Here is a 6,000-nt window from a genome sequence, read left to right as displayed (position 1 = left end):
GAGCATCTGAGTTATTCCCCCATTGCTGAACCTCACCTGGTGGACCAGTCTTGTACCATTGTACCTGAAGAAGCAGAGAGCAAGTGCAGGGGAGTTTCTCTTGCCCCCTAAAGTCGGCCTCTTTCTCTCTGCGGCTTAAGTCCCATTGTTTCCCAGAAGCAGACCGCGTTGTATGTGCTCTCCCTGTGGCGTGCCAGCTCCCCAGACATGCGGGATAAAGAAGGCTTCATTGCTATGCACAGGCGCCATCATTCCCCTCCTGCCATCCCTTTCACTGCCCCGGACTCCTGTCCAGCAGCCAAACAACAACCTTTTCATTCTGTTCCAATGGGCGACACGGATTAAAAGACTCTGGAGTTGGCAAGCAACTGCTTTGGCCTCGGTGCGCCGGGAGAGGGGACTTGGGCTGCAGCGGGCCAGGGACAAGGGGGATCCCGCTGCAGCCCAAGAGTTGTAGGGTTGTAAAACTCCGAGGCGACAGCACACCCGTCACCGTGGCGCTGGGGATGGGTTGGTATGTGCGTGGGGCAGCCATGTCACGTTACGGATGTTGTGTGTACGAGGTTGGGCAAGGGCACAAGTGTCTATATGGCAGCAAGTCTGTGAGTGTGCGGGTGTGAACACTGGCAGGCGTGGCACAGTATTTGCAGCTTCCAAAAGGGCAGTTAGGGCTAAATGCTCTGATCTGAATGGTTTAAAACTGGATGGGGGCCACCTAGAGGCGAGGGAGACATTGGATTCAGCTTGCATTTAAAAGTGAACTCGAACTCATGTTCACTTTCCGAAACGATGCGCAAACTGAAACTTGGCCACCCTTTGCAATGAACACTTCTCGGAATTTTGCGGTACTACAACTCCCATCACCCCTAGTAGCTAACAGGACCAGTGGTCAGGGATGATGGGAATTGTAGTCCCAAAACAGCTGGAGGGCCAAGTTTGGCCACCACTGACGTAATGTGTACAGAAATGCATCTATACTAAGGGGAAGTGTGCATATAAAATGCATGTTGGTGAAAATAAAGGAAAATTTGTTATATTGGGGAAACATGGCTTGGCAAAAACATGCATATTAAGGGAAATTGCGTACAAAAAATGGGAGGAATTCACATAAAAATGCGGTTGAATTTTCACAGGGACTTTAGAAACAATAATAATGCGGGAATGTGGCAAAGTGAATTTAGAACTGGAACTATGAGAAACTGAGAGAAACCGAAATTGATATATTTACCCATCCCTAGGGCCACACCTGTAAATTGCCACTGTGGATTTCAGAATCACCCTCTGAGAGCGCGGGATGCCACATCTTAGTTCGGTGTGTGTGTGAGAGAGAGCTGTGCTTCTTTCTAGGAATCATGGAGGAGAGGAGGTTGTCAAACCAGGATGCAGAGCCCAGCAGTCTGAGAGCGCCTCTCTAGGCATCTACTTACGATCTGCTTCAGGCTGAGGAGCCATGGCAAAGTCAGAAGCTTTAAAGGACCAAACGGGGACCCTCTTGGTCTCTTGAGTCTCCCGATCCCTGTTGAACTGATGGCTTCAAAAGTACTCTCTGACAATCTCCAACAGGAGCACTGGAGTATCTGCCAGTAGTTCTGCTTATGGTGACCGGGGGGGGGGGGGGGGGGAGGGAAGGAAATAGTGCCTGGATCCAGAGGAGGTTTTAGGGTTTCATGACCTGTCCAACCATGCTGGACACCACACTGCAAGGGTCGCCCAAACAATGCCATAGAATGGAGCAAGAGAGGCGGGGGGGGCCACAGAATTTTAGCATCACACAGGGTGCCCCTGAAATTTGAAGAGCCCAAAGGCGGCCACTGCTGTTCATCTCTAGTTTGTGACCTTCTCATAACATGTGGCACCCCTCACACAAACTGGGAGTCCACCTCAGAATGTGTCCAACCTTTTTGGGTGGCCCAGGTATTGCTTGAGTACAGGTGAACACAGTAGACAAGTTACCTTTTGGCGATGTTTGCAAAAATAGCAAGAGAAAGACTCTCAAAGGCTCTGTAAGGATGCTTCCATGTGGACAGCTTCTGTTGCGACTTAACAAATGGTTTTCAGATATAAGGCCTTCTCCGTGGTGGCACCCTGAATTTGAAGATGTAACTATTCACCCAGGCATTTCACTCTTAATTGCTGTTCATCTTTCAGTTGGTTGAGGTAGTGTGATTCCTTTTCAATGCTACTGCAGTTGAGGCACTTGTAGTTTATAATGTTCTACTGTGGAATTCCTTTAAAAAAAATTGTAAGTCACCTTGAGACAATTTTTGCTAGTAAGCAGCAAATTGATGTAACTCTACAATTCTATGGTTCTGTCATTATCTAGTAGTGCAATTTGGAGCTGACTTTCCATTCCATTGGTGAATATTATGGGTTTTTCCATGTGTGTCTCTTGCTATGTTCTATCTAATCAGTCAGTGGCTCCCAGTGGAGTACAGGATCCGGTTTAAGGTGCTGGTTTTAACCTTTAAAGCCCTACACGGCCTAGGACCATCGTACCTACGGGACTGCCTCGTCTGGTATGCCCCACGGAGGACCTTATGGTCTGCTAACAACAACACCTTGAAGATCCCGGGCCCCAGGGAAATTAGACCGGCCTCAACTAGAGCCAGGGCCTTTTCAGCTGTGGCCCCGGCCTGGTGGAACGCTCTCCCACAAGAAACCAGGGTAAAGTTACCAGATTTTTTTCAATGAATCCGGGGACACTTTAAATACATACATACATACATACATACATACATACATACATACATACTACATGTTTGGGACGTTGATGCTTCAGCGATGGCGGTGGCAGAGGGGTGGCCGCCGCCTTGACCTCAGCCGCCACATTTCCCCTTCTTCCGGGACTTCTATCTTCTTTCTCCATGAGCTTGGGCAGCCCCTGAGTTGTTGGTTCTTCGGTGGTGGTGGTGGGGAAGCGGTGCACGGTGGGTCAGGCATGGAAGGCGGTTAAGGAGGGCCGAGAGCAGCGGCGGCGAGGCTCAGGCACCGCGATGCCTCCCTTCCCATCGGAGCAGCCCCAATCCCATTCCTATTTGTGTGCAAGCAGGAGGGGGCAGGGATCCCTCAGCTGGGAAGCAAGACTTCACACTGCCTTTCGGAGCAGCCCCATCCCAACTCCTACTTGCGTGCAAGCAGAAGGGGGCAGGCATCTCTCAGGCAGCGCGATGCCTCCCTTCTCTGAACCCGTCCTTGGCCGGGGAAGGCGGGATGCAAATTTATTATAATTATAATTATAATTATAATTATAATTATAATTATTATTATTATTATTATTATTATGCCTTGTCGTGGCGAAGGGGCTTGAATAACTCAGAGAAGCTATGAGCTATGCCATGCAGGGCCACCCAAGATGGACAGGTCATAGTGGAGAGTTTTGACTAAACGTGATCCACCTGGAGAAGGAACTGGCAAGCCACTCCAGTATCCCTGCCAAGAAAACTCCATGGACAAGGCAACAGGCATATAAAAGTTATGACGCTGGAAGATGAGCCCCTCAGGTTGGAAATCAGCCCTGAGTGCTCACTGGAAGGACAGATCGTGAAGCTGAGGCTCCAATACTTTGACCACCTCATGAGACGAACATGGTTTGACCAAACTGCGGGAGGCAGTGGAAGACAGGAGTGCCTGGCGTGCTATGGTCCATGGGGTCACAAAGAGTCGGACACGACTAAACGACTAAACCACATTATTATTATTATTATTATTATTATTATTATTATTATTATTATTATTATTAGTGACTTGGTCCTTCTGGAATTTTCCCAAGGAGTGGTTTTTTAAAAAACCCACCACGTGAGAGATGTGCTTTTTTTGGAGCTTGTATGGGAGCACGGTGCCCCCCAAAACACACATTTTTGGGCGCCATGTGAAAAAGAGGGATACCCCAGTTTTATCAGGGCAGCTGAGGGATATAGGAGAGCATCTTCCACTGGGAAGTGCAACCCTCGGTCACCCGCGAGGCCGAGCCACAATCCCAGATGTACCCCCTGGAATCTCTTGCTGGGTCACGCACCCCTTGTGGGAGGGGGGGGGTGTCAAAAAGCCTTGGGCCTGCTCCACTTCTCAGAAGAACCCTCCAAGGCCGCTTTTAAACGATGGCCTTTTTCTCGTTAACTTTGCTTTCTTTTTGTGTACCCAACCCCTTCCCAGGCCGAGGCTTTCAGGGACTGCGTGTTCCTGCAGCGGACCGCACTCCTCGCGGCAGAGCCGGCGGGGGGTATCAATCTTGCCACGGCGAGCATGAAAATGGGGCACCTTGAGACAGCGGCCAGAGCACAGAGCCCCTTGTGTTCTCGGCCAGGGGCTCTCGCCGTGGCCTCGGGCCCATTAATAAGGCCCTTTTGTGGGGATGACGGCTCCCGGCTCCAGAGGGACGCGCAGGGCTTGGTCAACAGAGGCTGCTTTCGCCAAGGGAGGGGAGGCCGAGAGCGAGGGGTTAGGGGGCTGGGAACCTGGCTGGGGGCCAGAGGTGGGGCAGGCGAGGCCTTAAAAAAAAAAAAAGCTTGGGAGGCGGCACCCCCTTGCCCTGTGTGACTGCAATGGCGTCTGGGGTGTGCTCCGTTGAGATGCCATGGCTGTGAGGCTAGCAAGTCCTGAAGGGAAGGTTAGGGAAGTTTTGAGTCTGTGGTATTGCATTATGCTTTTAACTATTTTTTTTTGTTGGGAGCAGCCCAGTGTGGCTGGGGCAAACCAGTCAGATAGGTGGATTATTATTATTATTATTATTATTATTATTATTATTATTATTATTATGGCAAGGCCTGGCCAGGTCATTCCTGCGATCCACACTGTAAAAACCCAACCTGGAACGACCCTCACGATGCATAGGCGTTGCATATGGGAGATTCGTGGCAGGGTGGGGGGGCTCCCTATGAAAGGAATGCAGGTTTTCTCAGCCTCCTCCCCCACCCCGGCCTTTTCTCTGTAGGCAATTTTCAGGGGTGGATGGGATCTTTGCTTTGGGCCTGAGTTGATCTAAGGTAGATAGAACCCTTGGCAGAAACAGGAAAGCGCTTCAGTTGAGTAAAGCGTCACAGAGCACGAGACTCTTAATGCCAGGGTCACGGGTTCGAGCCCCACGTCGGCTGAAAAGATTCCTGCATTGCAGGGGGTTGGACTAGATGACCTGTGTGGTCCCTTCCAACTCCACAATTCTACGATTCTACGATAAGCACCCTAAGGAGCCCAAGGAGAAAAAGCCACATTGCCTCCTCCCACTCCTCCCCTGTAGAAAGATTCCCAGCCTTGCACATTGGGTGACTGGTCAGTTAGTTAAGCATTTCTATTGTTTTATTTGATGGGAGGAAATGCCCTGACATGCAAACCTCTAAAGTTCAAAATTCTCCTTTCTGAGCTGGGAACCGGACACGGGGAACCTTGGTTCTTTCAATAACTTGTTAGGATGTCATTTGTCCCAAGCTTCACCTAAGTTATGTGAGGCAGGCAGTGCCTCTGAACATGTGCAGAGTGCTCTTTGGCAACCAGGCCCTTGCACCTTTGGGCTTAGCAGCTGAGTGAGGGGGTGCAGCTTTCAGGCAAGTGTCAGCTGCTCTGCTCCCCTCTGTTTATAAAATTCTTTAAACCCATAATCTCTGCCCCTCTTTCCCTTCCCCCCCAAACCTCTCCTCCAGCCTTGTCTCCTCTAAACAGCCCTAAATGAGTTTCCTGCTGACGCGTCAAGCTGAAAAGAAATCCAGAAGTTTGCGGGAAAGAGTGTGTTTTTTTTGGAATTTGCTGTCTTTAAAGAACCACTGGAGTGGAAAGCCAGTCAGGGGCTTTGAAGAGACATTTAATTGAAATCTTTCTTAATTAGCGTCTCAGCTGCCTGCCTCAACCTGCCTCTGAGATGAATCAAAGATCTGTCATTCGGGCGCTTTTGGTAAGAACAGGCAACAGATTACCGGGGAAAAGGCAGCTGTGTGCTATGCTTCATGTCTCAAAAGATGCTGAGACACCAAGTGGAAGATAATACTTTCCGCCATGGAAGCCCTTTCCGCC

This window comes from Zootoca vivipara, chromosome 13 (assembly GCF_963506605.1).
Source record: "Zootoca vivipara chromosome 13, rZooViv1.1, whole genome shotgun sequence".
Taxonomy (NCBI): domain Eukaryota; kingdom Metazoa; phylum Chordata; class Lepidosauria; order Squamata; family Lacertidae; genus Zootoca; species Zootoca vivipara.
Note: the sequence above shows the minus strand (reverse complement) of the source record.